The 19,657-nt window shown below is 29.4% G+C and overlaps 1 long non-coding RNA gene and 1 other non-coding gene across 2 annotated transcripts in view; both read left to right on the forward strand.

Moving 5' to 3' along the window:
• LOC119608198 overlaps positions 1-19,657 on the forward strand; it is a 167,775-nt gene that overhangs the window by 47,000 nt on the left and 101,118 nt on the right. The gene's annotated exons all lie outside the window — the stretch shown is intronic.
• Positions 2,477-2,576, forward strand: Trnay-gua. Its single transcript has 2 exons — positions 2,477-2,513; positions 2,541-2,576. It is a non-coding gene; the product is annotated as a tRNA-Tyr (tRNA).

The following is a 19,657-nucleotide window of genomic DNA, read 5'->3' on the forward strand; positions in this document are numbered from 1 at the left end:
ACTTCGGGTCACATTTGTTATAAGAACCTATATCGCTCATATGTGTATGAATTTCTCCAGCGGAAATTCAGTTTATTGTTCAAAAACGATATTGTTTTCTAAGTTCCACTAAAAAATCCAATTTCATTATCAATTTTATTCTTAAAAAATCAAAAATTGTTTGACCAAAAATCCCATTTTATTTGATAAAAACGATTTTTCACTAATAATTAGAATTTTTACATAAATTTACTAAAATCCAATTTTTTTAATATAATATTCCACAAGAAATTAAATTTTTCACTAAATTCCCAATTTTTACTAAAATTTCTCCTGCGGAAATTCAGTTTATTGTTAAAAAACGATCTTCTAAGATCGTTAGAAGAACGATCTTCTAAGTTTCAGTAAAAAAAAATCCGATTTCATTATCAATAGTCTTAAAAAATTTTCCCACTAAAAATCCCATTTTATTCGATAAAAAACGATTTTTTCACTAAAAATTGGAGTTTTTACATAAATTTACTAAAATTCAATTTTTTTTTTAAATATAATTTTCCACAAGAAATCTAATTTTTCACTAAATTCCCAATTTTCACTAAAATTTGAAATTTTTACTATAAATATCACAGTTTTATTAAAATCACATTTTTCATTAAAATCAGATTTTAATTTATCAAAAACTGTATATTTTGACTAGTGATTTCACTGGAGTGATTTTTGTGACCTTTGACCTCTAAGTAATTGTATTCGGCATATGACACTTAGCGCCATCCTATTGAAACCACTTCATTGAACACAACACGAGCTTCCTCTTGATTTTTTAGGAAATAGGGTCGACATGGCAGAGCCATTTCTTAAATTAGGCAATGTTTTGCCAAAAAAGTGATTTTCTGAAAGAGAGGTTATATATGGGGCAAAGGTAAATATGGACCTATCCGTATACATTTTGGTAGAGCGATTTACGATGACATTAACCGTATTAATGCAGAATTTCATTGTGATACTAGTGTTTAAAGGTGAATTTTCACTTTCTAGTAATTTTCTGAAGAGGACTTTGTATGGGGGCTAGGGTCAAATGAGGCCTGATCATTACGAAAATCGACAGTATCATTTAAACTTTTATAAAACCAAGATTTGCCGATTTTTGTATAGATTCTAAAACATAAACTTAGATATAAACTCAAAGCCCTAATCGGGGGGTACGGTTGTGGTAATTGACCGATTTCAATAATTTTCGTCTTTAGGTCTAAAGAAGAGTATGTCATATTTTATCAAATTATCTTGAAAATTGTAACCTGTAGCGTGCGCACAAAATTTACATGGACACACAGTAGGGTTCTATAGTTGAAACGAAAAGTCGACTTTTCGACTTTTTTTATTTAATTAAAAGTCGACTTTTCGACTTTTTGCATTTTATGAAAAGTCGATTTTTCGACTTTTTTCATTTAATTAAAAGTCGACTTTTAGACTATAAGTATTTTATAAATAGTCGACTTTTCGACTTTTTTCGACTTTTTCCGACTTTTTCCGACTTTTCGATTTTTTCGACTTTGTGACTATTTTCGACTTCTTTCGACTTTTTTTCGACTATTTTTTTTACTTTTTTCTTCCGACTATTTTAGAGTTTTTTACTTTTTTTCCACATTTTTTAAAATTTTCGACTATTTTGACTTGTTTCTACAATTTTTGAGTTTTCGACTTTTTCCGCCTTTTTTCGACTTTTTACGACTTTTCGACTTTTTTCGACTTTATTCGACTTTTTTCGACTTATCGACTTTTTTCGACTTATCAACTTTTTCGACTTATCGACTTTTTTCGACTTTTCGACTTTCAGACTTTTATTAACAAAGTCGACTTTTTTCGCAGACGATAGTCGAGTTATCGATTTTTTCGACTTTTCGACTTTCAGACTTTTATTAACAAAGTCGACTTTTTTCGCAGACGATAGTCGAGTTATCGACTTTTTGGAACAAAATAGTCGACTTCGACTTTTTTCGACAAATAGTCGATTGTTCGATTATTCGAAAGTCGATTTATATAACCCTAACACACAGACGGACATAGCTTAATCGACTCAAAAAGTGATTCTGAATAGTGTTAAATAGTGAGCGCGGTTATTTTGACAGTTTAAGCCCTTTGTAAGTTCTATCGGATAAAAAAAGAAGTTTCAAAATATTTTGCACATTTTTTCTGATTATTTACAATTAATTTCAAAAAATTCTCGATTTATTATAAAATAAATTTTTCTTAAATTAAAAAAAAAACATTGTTTATTTTTGTTAATTCATAAACAACACTTTTTTTCTACCACTGTATATAATTTAATACCTCTTGTATACAACTCTGTTTAAATTAAAACACTTACCAACACTATAGAGATCATTAAAATTATTTTTAGTAACAACAACAACAAAAACTCAACAAAAGCAAAATACTCTTTACAAGACTTCAGACAAACAAATGCTCTTGTTAAATGTTTGCCACTCAAACACTATAACCTTCGATAGCTCAGTTGGTAGAGCGGTGGACTGTAGTGTTTGAAACATTGTAAATGTGTAGAAATCCATAGGTCGCTGGTTCAAATCCGGCTCGAAGGATTCAACTTTTTTTTTATTTTTTTTTTTTTTTTAATTTTAAAAATTAATTAATTTTGTTTTTAAACATTTTTTCAACATTTCTTTTGTCATTTTACCTTAAAAATGTTTAATAACTTGACACATTTAAAAAGCAGCAAGTCAAGTATTTTTGACCATAAAGTTTTCGTTATATTTTTGCTTTAACTTTTTTTTTGAAATGTGGTCTACCTTTTTTTAACTATTGTTAAAAATACAAATTAATTAAAGTCTATCCTCAGGGTGTTGTTTGTTTATATTTTTTTTAGATTTTTTTTTTAAAAATAAAAACCATTTTTAACCTAAAACAATTTTACAAATTTTTTTTCTTCTTTTTTTTAAGTTTTAGATTTATTAAATATTTAAACATGTTTAACTGACAACAAACTGCCCTCCTACTCCAACTTACACTTTCTCCTTCTCCTACTACCTTCTTTAACAAGTCCTTTACAATTTAAGTATTTCACAACTTATATATGTATTTGCCGCAAAAGGAAATTTTCTTTATTTATTATTATAAAAATAAAATAGGAAAAATTATAAATGTTTAATAACATTGTCTGTCAGTTTGACAGTCTTTCGTTGGTTAGTTGTGGTTGCAAAACAAAAATGACACATGTTACCACTGACATATGTCCCTGTTACATTTGCCCTAAACAGTAGTGAGTAAATAAACTTTTTTTACTCTTAGATTTTGAACTCTTAACAGCTAAATATTGTGACTTTTGACTTCATTTCATATGAGTATTAAAATAATAATAGATATAAAGTTAAAAGTACTAAAGTGTCTATAATGACAACATACAGTTTGGTTTGACCAACTGTTTAGATTCTAAAGCAAAAATATTGTGCTATAAATTAAAAATTTATATTATGAAAAAGAAAAACAAGTACCCAAGACCCTTTTTGTTTCTCGTCATAAAATTGTGTTCGTATTGCTGGTATTATGGGGGAAAGAGAGTGCTATATGAGGCAAAGTTTTTTATATGTAGATTAGTTTGATTTAAATTATTCCCATAGAAAACAATATAATAAAGTTAAAAGGATATTTCATGGTATAGTGTAATGTACACATAGTGACTTTAGGGTTGTATTTTTGGTTGAAATATGATAGAAATGGTAGTCAAATACAGTAGTTCATTTGTTAAGAATTCGGGGAAAAAATAAACGTGGTTTCCAGTTATACTATAGTATAAAGCATAAAGTATAAAATATAAAGTATAAAGTATAAAGTTTTCTGTGTAAGACACTGTGCTGCATTCATGTAAAATTCTGTACTATAGTAATTTTTTTTATAAACTTTTGATAAATTGTCCATATAGAACTAGACTATAAACTAGTTTATAGTCTAGTCTATAGTCTAAACTAGTTTATAGTCTAGTCTTTAGTCTAGTCTATAGTCTAGTCTATAGTCTAGTCTATAGTCTAGTCTATAGTCTAGTCTATAGTCTAGTCTATAGTCTAGTCTATAGTCTAGTCTATAGTCTAGTCTATAGTCTAGTCTATAGTCTAGTCTATAGTCTAGTCTATAGTCTAGTCTATAGTCAGTCTATAGTCTAGTCTATAGTCTAGTCTATAGTCTAGTCTATAGTCTAGTCTATAGTCTAGTCTATAGTCTAGTCTATAGTCTAGTCTATAGTCTAGTCTATAGTCTAGTCTATAGTCTAGTCTATAGTCTAGTCTATAGTCTAGTCTATAGTCTAGTCTATAGTCTAGTCTATAGTCTAGTCTATAGTCTAGTCTATAGTCTAGTCTATAGTCTAGTCTATAGTCTAGTCTATAGTCTAGTCTATAGTCTAGTCTATAGTCTAGTCTATGTCTAGTCTATAGTCTAGTCTATAGTCTAGTCTATAGTCTAGTCTATAGTCTAGTCTATAGTCTAGTCTATAGTCTAGTCTATAGTCTAGTCTATAGTCTAGTCTATAGTCTAGTCTATAGTCTAGTCTATAGTCTAGTCTATAGTCTAGTCTATAGTCTAGTCTATAGTCTAGTCTATAGTCTAGTCTATAGTCTAGTCTATAGTCTAGTCTATAGTCTAGTCTATAGTCTAGTCTATAGTCTAGTCTATAGTCTAGTCTATAGTCTAGTCTATAGTCTAGTCTATAGTCTAGTCTATAGTCTAGTCTATAGTCTAGTCTAGTCTAGTCTATAGTCTAGTCTATAGTCTAGTCATAGTCTATAGTCTAGTCTATAGTCTAGTCTCTAGTCTAGTATATAGTCTAGTCTATAGTCTAGTATATAGTCTAGTCTATAGTCTAGTCTATAGTCTAGTCTATAGTCTAGTCTATAGTCTAGTCTATATCTAGTCTATAGTCTATAGTCTAGTCTATAGTCTAGTCTATAGTCTAGTCTATAGTCTAGTCTATAGTCTAGTCTATAGTCTAGTCTATAGTCTAGTCTATAGTCTAGTCTATAGTCTAGTCTATAGTCTAGTCTATAGTCTAGTCTAGTCTAGTCTATAGTCTAGTCATAGTCTAGTCTATAGTCTAGTCTATAGTCTAGTCTATAGTCTAGTCTATAGTCTAGTCTATAGTCTAGTCTATAGTCCTAGTCATAGTCTAGTCTATAGTCTAGTCTATCGTCTAGTTACTATAGTCTAGTCTATAGTCTAGTCTATAGTCTAAGTCTATAGTCTAGTCTATAGTCTAGTCTATAGTCTAGTCTTAGTCTAGTCATAGTCTAGTCTATAGTCTAGTCTATAGTCTAGCCTATATTCCTAGTCTATAGGCTAGGCTATAGTCTAGTCTATAGTCTGTCTATAGTCTAGTCTATAGTCTAGTCTATAGTCTAGTCTATAGTCTAGTCTATAGTCTAGTCTAGTCTATTAGTCTAGTCTTATAGTCTAGTCTATAGTCTAGTTTCTATGTCTAGTCTATAGTCTAGTCTATAGTCTAGTCTATAGTCTAGTCTATAGTCTAGTCTATAGTCTAGTCTATAGTCTAGTCTATAGTCTCGTCTATAGTCTCGTCTATAGTCTAGTCTATAGTCTAGTCTATAGTCTAGTCTATAGTCTAGTCTATAGTCTAGTCTATAGTCTAGTGTATAGTCCAGTCTATAGTCTAGCCTATAGTCTAGTCTATAGTCTGATCTATATTCTAGTCTAGTGGAAAATTACTTAGTTTAGTACATTAAAACCTATTTCAAAATTTCAATTTTCCATACCTGCTGTGCAATGTCATTTTCTATTTAAATAACATTTATTATGCATATGTCCATTTTATCAGTCTGTCTGTCCGTCAGTCTGACCATCTGTCAAATCGTAAATATTTGTTTGGCCAAGTGTTGATAACATTGTTTATAAAAAAGTGTTTATAGACACAATATTTTTCCATGTCTCTTTTTTTTTTGTGATAATAAATGTACATACATAATTTAATATTAATAATGGTGAAAACAAAAAATAACTAACTTTATAAACAAACAACAAATAAGCGGTTAAAGTTTAGTCAACTCCCCTGCAACTAACCACCCCCGCCCCCGTTTTCAGCCAAACAAATGAACCACATTAACCAGACAATGGCACAAAGAAGAAAGATTTTTGTGTTGTGTTTTGTAGCAGGATTTAGAGGCAGGATATTTGGGGGCTGTTTATTTGTTGATATGAAGTGATTATGGTTTTTTTCCTGACTGTGAATAAATTTTGTTGGGTCATTAGTAAACTATAACTAGTCTATGAAATTAATAATAATGTTTAATAAAAAGGTCAATATTTTTTGTAACAATAGTTTTTTTTTTTGGTTTGGCTGTAATTAAGATTATCAGAGAATTATACCCAAAGGAAAAATTATTATTAATTTATTATTTTTTTTTTTTTGGAAATCAGAATATTTTTTAAGTTTTGGATTTGAAATGAAATTTTATTTATGTGTATTTCAGAAATAAACAATTTTCTACACAAATATTTGTTTTCTAGTCTGTATTTATTTTCCATTATAATTTTTTTTTTAAATATTTACTAAATACAATTGATTTTGGTTGTTATTGAACCCAAATCCTCTGTTTCAACAGCTGAAGTTGGAACAAGACAACAAACTTTGTGACAACTTTTCCTTTAACATAAATAAAAACATTCCCTTTTTAAAACAATTTTATAAAAAACAAAAACTTATCTTTTTGTCTACAATGAAAAAGAAAAAGAGTTTTTAAAACAAATAAACTTTATTTTTAAATAATAACCCTTCAGAACAAACCAAACAAAGGCAATTACTGACTGGATGCCTTTACTTTCTGAACAATCTCTTGTTGAAAATATTTCAACATCTATTGACTTTAATCGAAATACTTGTGAGCAGCAGCAGCAAATTGCCACTTTTAGTCCTTTCTTGGTGTTTTTTTTATTTCCGTAGAGAAAAGAAGTGTCAACCAGACAAGACAGTCAGTCAGAGACCACTTAAGAAATTTATCTCGAACAACGAAAGAGTATTTGTCACCATCAACTCAATATGAAATAAGTTTTACTGGGTTTCTAAAATTTTTTCTTTCATTTCATTTCATTCCTTTTCTTTATTTTTTTTTTTCGTATTTATTTATTATATTTAAGTGATTTTTTTATAGTTGTTCTTTTGGGTATATTTTATTCCTTTCATTCGGTGACTCAATCAGTCCTTGTTGTTGTTTTCATACATTTCCTTTCTTTTGCAGTTTCTTTTTTCGGTTGAATGACATTGAACATATAGCAGCAGATATGTATATATCTTTTACGGTCAAAGACCTTATAGATTGTAGAAGAAAGTTTGTAGTAAAAACTGTCCAGCAGTTCTGGTTACTAGACCCCATGACAGATTTCCTTGGTACCAGACTTCCTAGACAAAGGATACAGTTGTTATCCACTTTTTAAAATAACCTCTAAAAAATTTTCAATTCATTACCTTATAGCTTACATAGTGTGACTAAAGTAACAAATTGATTACCCGCCAAATTACCGGTGTTATGTTAAGTAATCATTCAAATTCTTTTTGCATTTAATATTGCAATTAATGAATAAATCGGATAAAAATCGTATTCTGTCAGTATTAATTACCTTCAAATCTTCTTATTCTTCTAGTAAAGCTACTGGGTTTTTTTTACAACAAAAGTAATATTTAGAGTTTTTCACTTGTGTGTGTGTGAGTTTTTGTATGGGTTTTTCCCAAGAAACTCTTTTACACAATATTTTAGCTTTCGTTTAGAAAATATCAATAAATTAATTTGTGTATAGACACAATAAATGTTTACCCTAGGTCAGGTTTCCTTTTATTCTATATGCATAATTTACTAAATGTCTTTAATAAGTCCGAAATTAATTTAATATTTTGGGTTTTCCCTTTCTAAGTTATAGGAAATATTAACTTAAAAACAAAAATTCAGAGCTTCTTTTCCTATAGAAGATGATTTGAATCAAAGAGTAACTTTTACTATAGAAAATTACTCCGAATCACAGCAACTTTTCATGTAGAAAAGTATTCTGAATCACAGTAACTTTTCCTATAGAAAATTACCCTGAATCAAAGTATATTTTCCTATAGAAAATTACTCTGAATTGGGGTAACTTTTCTTATAGAAAAGTACTCTGAATCGGACTAACTTTTCCTATAGAAAATTACTCTGAATCAGAGTAACATTTCCTATAGACAATTACTCTGAATCAGAGTAACTTTTCCTATAGACAATTACTCTGAATCAGAGTAACTTTTCCTATAGACAATTACTCTGAATCAGAGTAACTTTTCCTATAGAAAATTACTCTGAATCAGAGTAACTTTCCCTATAGAAAATTACTCTGAATCAGTGTAACTTTTCCTATAGAAAATTATTCTGAATCGGAGTAATTTTTCCTATAGAAAATTACTCTGAATCGGAGTAACTTTTCCTATAGAAAATTACTCTAAATCAGAGTAACTTTTCCTATAGAAAATAACTCTAAATTGGAGAAATTTTTGAAATCGAGAAGTACTCTGAATAAGGTTAACTTTCCCTATGGAAAATTACTTTGAATCAGATTAACTCTTCCTTTAGAAAATTGCTCTAAATCAGAATAACTTTTACTATAGAAAATTACTCTGAATCAGAGTAACTTTTTCTATAGAAATTACCCCGAATCAGAGTATCTTTTGCTATAGAGAAGTACTGTAAATCAGGTTAACTTTTCTTATAGAAAAGTACTCTGAATCAGGTTAACTATAAAAAGTACTCTCTGTGAATCATGTTGACTTTTTCTCTGCACTGTTCTGATTCAACACACATGCGATTAAACATATGGACAGACAAATAGACGGAAATCGACATTGCAATCTATAAATTCTTGAAATTATCAATTTCTATACCAGTTTATGTTAAAAACTGTTAAAACAAGGGTTTGGTCTTTCGAGCTGGTTTGGCCATTGAACCACCGACCTGTGTATGACTGCATAGATTGTTGGTTTGCTTGCTACGCAACACATAGGCCGGATATAAAATAAACTTGAGGTTAATATCAATTAATGCCAAAAAATGTTAAAAAATGGTTTGTTTGGTCCTTCGAGCCGGATTTGAACTGGTGACCTGTGGATGACTGCATAGAGTGTTGGTTATCTAATCGAAATCCAACGGTACATGCATTAATGCCAAGCAGCTTATGCTGGTTTCTACAGTCCACCGCTCTACCAACTGAGCTATCGAAGGCAGTTGCATCCAAATAAAAATGCATTTATAAATATCATCAAAGTCACGTTGCAAAAAAAAGCTTTTAATCAAGAGCCACTGTTCTTAATTAGACCTTAGTGCTATTTTCACTAAAAGCTTTTATTTAAGCATCATCAATCTCAGCTGAAGCACAATCAGTGTTGCCACAACAAAAAATTGTTGTCCAAATTGTACTTTTTCACTTTTAAAAATTGCAAAAAAAAAAAAACATAAATATCTTTAAAAAAAATAGCATTTTAAAAAGTCGTTAATAATTAAATCTTTGTCTGTAAAGATGATTTAAAACAACATCTTTTCATACAACAACAGAAAATTATCCAAAGGGATAGAGTTTAAAGCAATTTTTGGAATAGATAGAGAGTTTTGCATTCAGAAATAAGATAGAAAAAATTTCAAAATGCCACAAAATTGCCAGAAATAGGGTTTTGTCTTTGAACATTATATCACTGATGCGGGATTCTTTTCTGGATATTTTGCCATCAAAATCTCATTTTCATGCAAATTACAGATAGCGACTATTGAATATAGTCCCTCGATTTACTTTTCAGACGTGACATATTGTTTTCAAATTTTGTAATAAATTTTTTGTGAAATTTTATAGACGCATCCTCATAGGCATTTTTTTCTCAAAAACAAAACTACTTAACTCATTATTTGCAGGCGATCGTAGTAAGTACTTATCTAACTCCTTATTTGTTAGCGAGCGTGGTAAGTACTTGCCTGCAATGTCATCACTGTGTTAAAAAAATGACCTAAAATGCTATTGTATTAGTAAATTTTTGTTCTGAATCAGAGTAACTTCTATCTATAGATAATATAGAAAAGTACTGTGAATCTAGGCTTGCCAGATTTGAAATCAACAAAAAACGTACATAGTTAAAAAAGCAGTACAATTGTTTATTTTCTAAAAATTTTAATAAAATTGTTCTAAAAACGCTAGATATAATTTATAATTTTTCATAACAAACTCAATTGAAAACTAATTTATGACAAATAAATTTAAAATTAATCCAACTACAAATCATTTTTTAATATTCGCGTGTTATCTATATATATATAAAATTCTAACGTTACTGACTGACTGATTCATCATCGCACAGCCTAAACGGTTGAAGCTAAAGAGCTGAAATTTGGACAGGAGGTTGGTCTCCCACCAAATAGATCCACTAAGACGATCTATTTGGAAATTCGAATGCTTAGGGGGTAAAAACGGGTAAATTCGGTAACCTCATATCTCCTAAACTATAAAAGATACAAAAACAGTTTAAAGCTTATCGTCGTTCATTTAAAAAATAAGCGGACAGGTGTCTGGTACTTTTTTCAAATTCGGCCCCTTTAGGGAATAAACGGGTAAAAACTGTATTTTGGTACTTTTTTTGCAACCCATGTATCTTTTAAACCAGTGAACATTCAAAAAATATTTTTGACTCCTCCATAACTTAACGAAAAAATAAAAAATTGAATTTAGTACTTTTTGGATATTCGCACGTTTAAGTGGTGAAAATTATACCCATTTTTGGTACTTCTCAAACTCTTTCGTTGCAAATTTTGTAAAGTACGCTAACGGAATATAGTAACAATTTGTTACAAATTACCGAGAACCCGAACAGATATTTTGCTAGAAAAACGTTCTAAAAACCCATACAATTTAATTTTGTTATTCAAATTTGTCATTTAGCTCTTTTTTTATTTAAAACATATCAATTATTACTTTCTTCCAACTTCCTCAGATACTTCATTTACGAAAAATTAGCAACCATGCGACGAAAAATTAGAATGGCAGGATCGTTTTTTTTTTTAATCGTTCCATAGTGGGGCTGGATAAAGTCATCGAATAAGTGCATTGACGGGTTAATGCAGTTAAAAGTACAATTATTAAAAAAAAGTACGCGTACTGCTGAAAACTGTACGTCTGGCAAGCCTATGTGAATCAAAGTTACTTTTTCTGTAGAAAAGTACTGTGAATCAGAGTAACTTTTATTATAGAAAAGTACTCTTAATCAGAGTAACTTTTCCTTTAGAAAAGTACTCTGAATCAGATCAACGTTTCCTATAGAAATGTACTCTTAATCAGAGTAACTATTCCTATGAAATATTATTTTGAATCAGAGAGTAACTTCTACTATAGAAAATTACTCTGAATCAAAGTAAATTTTCCTTAGAAAATTACTCCGAATTGGGGTAACTTTTCTTATAGAAAAGTACTCTGAATCGAACTAACCTTTCCTATAGAAAATTACTCTCAATCAGAGTAACTTTTCCTATAGAAATTTACTCTGAATAAGAGTTACTTTTTCTATAGAAAATTACTCTGAATCAGAGTTACTTTTTCTATAGAAAATTATTCTGAATCAGAGTAACTTTTCCTATCGAAATTTACTCTGAATCAGAGTAACTTTTCCTATAGAAAATTATTCTGAATCAGAGTATCTTTTCCTATAGAAATTTGCTCTGAATCAGAGTAACTTTTCCTATAGAAAATTACTCTGAATCAGAGTAACTTTTTCTATAGAAAATTACTCTGAATCAAAGTAACTTTTCCTATAGAAAATTACTCTGAATTAGAGTAACTTTTCCTATAGAAAATTACTCTGAATCAGAGTTTGTTTTTCTTTAGAAATTTACTCTGAATCAGAGTTACTTTTTCTATAGAAAATTACTCTGAATCGGAGTAACTTTTCCTATAGAAAACTACTCTGAATCAAAGTAACTTTTCCTATAGAAAATTACTCTGAATTGGGGTAACTTTTCTTATAGAAAAGTACTCTGAATCGGACTAACTTTTTCTATAGAAAATTACTCTGAATCAGAGTAACTTTTCCTATAGAAAATTACTCTGAATCAGAGTAACTTTTCCTATAGAAAATTACTCTGAATCAGAGTAACTTTTCCTATAGAAAATTACTCTGAATCAGAGTAACTTTTTCTATAGAAAATTACTCTGAATCAAAGTAACTTTTCCTATAGAAAATTACTCTGAATTAGAGTAACTTTTTCTATAGAAAAGTATTCTGAATCGGAGTAATTTTTCCTATAGAAAATTACTCTGAATCGGAGTAATTTTTCCTATAGAAAATTACTCTGAATTGGGGTAACTTTTCTTATAGAAAAGTACTCTGAATCGGACTAACTTTTCCTATAGAAAATTACTCTGAATCAGAGTAACTTTTCCTATAGAAAATTACACTGAATCAGAGTGAAAAAGTACAACTTGGACAACAATTTTTTGTTGTGGCAACACTGATTGTGCTTCAGCTGAGATTGATGATGTTTAAATAAAAGCTTTTAGTGAAAATAGCACTAAGGTCTAATTAAGAACAGTGGCTCTTGATTAAAAGCTTTTTTTTGCAACGTGACTTTGATGATATTTATAAATGCATTTTTATTTGGATGCAACTGCCTTCGATAGCTCAGTTGGTAGAGCGGTGGACTGTAGAAACCAGCATAAGCTGCTTGGCATTAATGCATGTACCGTTGGATTTCGATTAGATAACCAACACTCTATGCAGTCATCCACAGGTCGCCAGTTCAAATCCGGCTCGAAGGACCAAACAAACCATTTTTTTAACATTTTTTGGCATTAATTGATATTAACCTCAAGTTTATTTTATATCCGGCTTATGTGTTGCGTAGCAAGCGAACCAACAATCTATGCAGTCATACACAGGTCGGTGGTTCAATGGCAAACCAGCTCGAAAGACCAAACCCTTGTTTTAACAGTTTTTAACATAAACTGGTATAGAAATTGATAATTTCAAGAATTTATAGATTGCAATGTCGATTTCCGTCTATTTGTCTGTCCATATGTTTAATCGCATGTGTGTTGAATCAGAACAGTGCAGAGAAAAAGTCAACATGATTCAAAGTACTTTTCTATAAGAAAAGTTAACCTGATTCAGAGTACTTTTCTATAAGAAAAGTTAACCTGATTTACAGTACTTCTCTATAGCAAAAGTTACTCTGATTCAGAGTAATTTCTATTTGAAAAGTTACTCTGATTCGGGGTAATTTCTATAGAAAAAGTTACTCTGATTCAGAGTAATTTTCTATAGTAAAAGTTATTCTGATTTAGAGCAATTTTCTAAAGGAAGAGTTAATCTGATTCAAAGTAATTTTCTATAGGAAAAGTTAACCTTATTCAGAGTACTTCTCGATAGCAAAAATTTCTCTAATTTAGAGTAATTTTCTATAGGAAAAGTTACTCCGATTCACAGTAATTTTCTATAGGAAAAATTACTCCGATTCAGAATACTTTTCTATAGGAAAAGTTACACTGATTCAGAGTAATTTTCTATAGGAAAAATTACTCCGATTCAGAATACTTTTCTATAGGAAAAGTTACACTGATTCAGAGTAATTTTCTATAGGAAAAATTACTCCGATTCAGAATACTTTTCTATAGAAAAAGTTACACTGATTCAGAGTAATTTTCTATAGGGAAAATTACTCTGATTCAGAGTAATTGTCTATAGGAAAAGTTACTTTGATTCAGAGTAATTTTCTATAGGAAAAGTTACTCTGATTCAGAGTAATTTTCTATAGGAAAAGTTATTCTGATTCAGAGTAATTTTCTATAGGAAAAGTTAGTCCGATTCAGAGTACTTTTCTATAAGAAAAGTTACCCCAATTCAGAGTAATTTTCTATAGGAAAAGTTACTTTGATTCAGAGTAATTTTCTATAGGAAAAGTTACTCTGATTCAGAGTAATTTTCTATAGAAAAATTTACTCTGATTCAGAGTAATTTTCTATAGAAAAATTTACTCTGATTCAGAGTAATTTTCTATAGAAAAATTTACTCTGATTCAGAGTAATTTTCTATAGAAAAATTTACTCTGATTCAGAGTAATTTTCTATAGAAAAATTTACTCTGATTCAGAGTAATTTTCTATAGAAAAATTTACTCTGATTCAGAGTAATTTTCAATAGAAAAATTTACTCTGATTCAGAGTAATTTTCTATAGAAAAATTTACTCTGATTCAGAGTAATTTTCTATAGAAAAATTTACTCTGATTCAGAGTAATTTTCTATAGAAAAATTACTCCGATTCAGAATACTTTTCTATAGAAAAAGTTACTCTGATTCAGAGTAATTTTCTATAGGAAAAGTTACTTTGATTCCGAGTAATTTTCTATAGAAAAAGTTACTCTGATTCAGAGTAATTTTCTATAGGAAAAGTTACTTTGATTCAGAGTAATTTTCTATAGGAAAAGTTACTCTGATTCAGAGTAATTTTCTATAGGGAAAGTTACTCTGATTCAGAGTAATTTTCTATAGGAAAAGTTACTCCGATTCAGAGTAATTTTCTATAGAAAAAGTAAATCTGATTCAGAGTAAATTTCTATAGAAAAAGTAACTCTGATTCAGAGTAATTTTCTATAGGAAAAGTTACTCTGATTCAGAGTAATTTTCTATAGAAAAAGTAACTCTGATTCAGAGTAAATTTCTATAGGAAAAGTTAGTCCGATTCAGACTACTTTTCTATAAGAAAAGTTACCCCAATTCAGAGTAATTTTCTATAGGAAAAGTTACTTTGATTCAGAGTAATTTTTTATAGGAAAAGTTACTCCGATTCAGAGTAATTTTCTATAGGAAAAATTACTCCGATTCAGAATACTTTTCTATAGGAAAAGTTACTCTGATTCAGAATACTTTTCTATAGGAAAAGTTACTCTGATTCAGAGTAATTTTCTATAGGAAAAGTTACTTCGATTCAGAGTAATTTTCTATAGGAAAAGTTACTCTGATTCAGAGTAATTTTCTATAGAAAAATTTACTCTGATTCAGAGTAATTTTCTATAGAAAAATTTACTCTGATTCAGAGTAATTTTCTATAGAAAAATTTACTCTGATTCAGAGTAATTTTCTATAGAAAAATTTACTCTGATTCAGAGTAACTTTTTCTATAGAAAATTACTCGGAATCAAAATAACTTTTCCTATAGAAAATTACTCTGAATCAGAGTAACTTTTCCTATAGAAAAGTATTCTGAATCGGAGTAATTTTTCTATAGAAAATTACTCTGAATCAGAGTAAATTTTTCTATAGAAAATTACTCTGAATCAGAGTAAATTTTTCTATAGAAAATTACTCTGAATCAGAGTAACTTTTCCTATAGAAAATTACTCTGAATCAAAGTAACTTTTCCTATAGAAAATTACTCTGAATTGGGGTAACTTTTCTTATAGAAAAGTAGTCTGAATCGGACTAACTTTTCCTATAGAAATTTACTCTGAATCAAAGTAACTTTTCCTATAGAAAATTACTCTGAATCAGAGTAACTTTTCCTATAGAAAAGTATTCTGAATCAGAGTAACTTTTCCTATAGAAAAGTATTCTGAATCGGAGTAATTTTTCCTATAGAAAATTACTCTGAATCGGAGTAACTTTTCCTATAAAAAATTACTCTGAATCAAAGTAACTTTTCCTATAGAAAATTACTCTGAATTGGGGTAACTTTTCTTATAGAAAAGTAGTCTGAATCGGACTAACTTTTCCTATAGAAATTTACTCTGAATCAGAGTTACTTTTTCTATAGAAAATTACTCTGAATCAGAGTAACTTTTCCTATAGAAAATTACTCTGAATCAGAGTTACTTTTTCTATAGAAATTTACTCTGAATCAGATTTACTTTTTCTATAGAAAATTACTCTGAATCGGAGTAACTTTTCCTATAGAAAATTACTCTGAATCAGAGTAACTTTCCCTATAGAAAATTACTCTGAATCAGAGTAAATTTTCCTATAGAAAATTACTCTGAATCAAAGTAACTTTTCCTATAGAAAATTACTCTGAATCAGAGTAACTTTTTCTATAGAAAATTACTCGGAATCAAAGTAACTTTTCCTATAGAAAATTACTCTGAATCAGAGTAACTTTTTCTATAGAAAAGTATTCTGAATCGGAGTAATTTTTCTATAGAAAATTACTCTGAATCAGAGTAAATTTTTCTATAGAAAATTACTCTGAATCAGAGTAAATTTTTCTATAGAAAATTACTCTGAATCAGAGTAAATTTTTCTATAGAAAATTACTCTGAATCAGAGTAAATTTTTCTATTGAAAATTACTCTGAATCAGAGTAAATTTTTCTATAGAAAATTACTCTGAATCAGAGTAAATTTTTCTATAGAAAATTACTCTGAATCAGAGTAAATTTTTCTATAGAAAATTACTCTGAATCAGAGTAAATTTTTCTATAGAAAATTACTCTGAATCAGAGTAAATTTTTCTATAGAAAATTACTCTGAATCAGAGTAACTTTTCCTATAGAAAATTACTCTGAATCAAAGTAACTACTCTGAATTGGGGTAACTTTTCTTATAGAAAAGTACTCTGAATCGGACTAACTTTTCCTATAGAAAATTACTCTGAATCAGAATAACTTTTCCTATAGAAAATTACTCTGAATCAGAGTAACTTTTCCTATAGAAAATTACTCTGAATCAAAGTAACTTTTCCTATAGACAATTACTCTGAATCAGAGTAACTTTCCCTATAGAAAATTACTCTGAATCAGTGTAACTTTTTCTATAGAAAAGTATTCTGAATCGGAGTAATTTTTCCTATAGAAAATTACTCTGAATCAGTGTAACTTTTCCTATAGAAAAGTATTCTGAATCGGAGTAATTTTTCCTATAGAAAATTACTCTGAATCAGTGTAACTTTTCCTATAGAAAAGTATTCTGAATCGGAGTAATTTTTCCTATAGAAAATTACTGTGAATCGGAGTAACTTTTCCTATAGAAAATTACTCTAAATTAGAGAAATTTTTGCTATCGAGAAGTACTCTGAATAAGGTTAACTTTTCCTATAGAAAATTACTTTGAATCAGATTAACTCTTCCTTTAGAAAATTGCTCTAAATCAGAATAACTTTTACTATAGAAAATTACTCTGAATCAGAGTAACTTTTTCTATAGAAATTACCCCGAATCAGAGTAACTTTTCAAATAGAAATTACTCTGAATCAGAGTAACTTTTGCTATAGAGAAGTACTGTAAATCAGGTTAACTTTTCTTATAGAAAAGTACTCTGAATCAGGTTAACTTTTCTTATAGAAAAGTACTTTGAATCATGTTGACTTTTTCTCTGCACTGTTCTGATTCAACACACATGCGATTAAACATATGGACAGACAAATAGACGGAAATCGACATTGCAATCTATAAATTCTTGAAATTATCAATTTCTATACCAGTTTATGTTAAAAACTGTTAAAACAAGGGTTTGGTCTTTCGAGCTGGTTTGCCATTGAACCACCGACCTGTGTATGACTGCATAGATTGTTGGTTCGCTTGCTACGCAACACATAAGCCGGATATAAAATAAACTTGAGGTTAATATCAATTAATGCCAAAAAATGTTAAAAAAATGGTTTGTTTGGTCCTTCGAGCCGGATTTGAACTGGCGACCTGTGGATGACTGCATAGAGTGTTGGTTATCTAATCGAAATCCAACGGTACATGCATTAATGCCAAGCAGCTTATGCTGGTTTCTACAGTCCACCGCTCTACCAACTGAGCTATCGAAGGCAGTTGCATCCAAATAAAAATGCATTTATAAATATCATCAAAGTCACGTTGCAAAAAAAAGCTTTTAATCAAGAGCCACTGTTCTTAATTAGACCTTAGTGCTATTTTCACTAAAAGCTTTTATTTAAACATCATCAATCTCAGCTGAAGCACAATCAGTGTTGCCACAACAAAAAATTGTTTTCCAAGTTGTACTTTTTCACTTTTAAAAATTGCAAAAAAAAAACATAAATATCTTTAAAAAAAATAGCATTTTAAAAAGTCGTTAATAATTAAATCTTTGTCTGTAAAGATGATTTAAAACAACATCTTTTCATACAACAACAGAAAATTATCCAAAGGGATAGAGTTTAAAGCAATTTTTGGAATAGATAGAGAGTTTTGCATTCAGAATTTTTTCTTTTTTTAAGATAGAAAAAATTTCAAAATGCCACAAAATTGCCAGAAATAGGGTTTTGTCTTTGAACATTATATCACTGATGGGGGATTGTTTTCTGGATATTTTGCCATCAAAATCTCATTTTCATGCAAATTACAGATAGCGACTATTGAATATAGTCCCTCGATTTACTTTTCAGACGTGACATATTGTTTTCAAATTTTGTAATAAATTTTTTGTGAAATTTTATAGACGCATCCTCATAGGCATTTTTTTCTCAAAAACAAAACTACTTAACTCATTATTTGCAGGCGATCGTAGTAAGTACTTATCTAACTCCTTATTTGTTAGCGAGCGTGGTAAGTACTTGCCTGCAATGTCATCACCGTGTTAAAAAAATGACCTAAAATGCTATTGTATTAGTAAATTTTTGTTCTGAATCAGAGTAACTTCTATCTATAGATAATATAGAAAAGTACTGTGAATCTAGGCTTGCCAGATTTAAAATCAACAAAAAACGTACATCATAGTTAAAAAAGCAGTACAATTGTTTATTTTCTAAAAATTTTAATAAAATTGTTCTAAAAACGCTAGATTGACATTGGTTGTTATGATTTTTCATAACAAACTCAATTGAAAACTAATTTATGACAAATAAATTTAAAATTAATCCAACTACAAATCATTTTTTAATATTCGCGTGTTATCTATATATATATAAAATTCTAACGTTACTGACTGACTGATTCATCATCGCACAGCCTAAACGGTTGAAGCTAAAGAGCTGAAATTTGGACAGGAGGTTGGTCTCCCACCAAATAGATCCACTAAGACGATCTATTTGGAAATTCGAATGCTTAGGGGGTAAAAACGGGTAAATTCGGTAACCTCATATCTCCTAAACTATAAAAGATACAAAAACAGTTTAAAAAATAAGCGGACAGGTGTCTGGTACTTTTTTCAAATTCGGCCCCTTTAGGGAATAAACTAATTATCTAATAAGTACTTAAATAGCGATTCTATAGAATATTTGTCTATGGTCATATCTACGCCTATACAATTATGGTAAAATAAAAAAAGTACAAAAAGAAGTACAAATACTAAAAAGAAGTACATTTGCGTACTTCTTTAGGGGTTATGCAGTTAAAAGTACAATTACTAAAAAAAAGTACGCGTACTGCTTAAAACTGTACGTCTGGCAAGCCTATCTGAATCAAAGTTACTTTTTCTATAGAAAAGTACTGTGAATCAGAGTAACTTTTCTTATAGAAAATTACTCTGAATCAGAGTAACTTTTCCTATAGAAAATTACTCTGAATCAGAGTAACTTTTCCTATAGAAAATTACTCTGAATCAGAGTAACTTTTCCTATAGAAAATTACTCTGAATCAGAGTAACTTTTCCCATAGAAAATTACTCTGAATCAGAGTAACTTTTCCTATAGAAAATTACTCTGAATCAGAGTAACTTTTCCCATAGAAAATTACTCTGAATC

This window comes from Lucilia sericata, unplaced genomic scaffold (genome assembly GCF_015586225.1).
Source record: "Lucilia sericata isolate MDLA Ls3-8-SP2 unplaced genomic scaffold, ASM1558622v1 Contig000806F_arrow, whole genome shotgun sequence".
NCBI lineage: Eukaryota > Metazoa > Arthropoda > Insecta > Diptera > Calliphoridae > Lucilia > Lucilia sericata.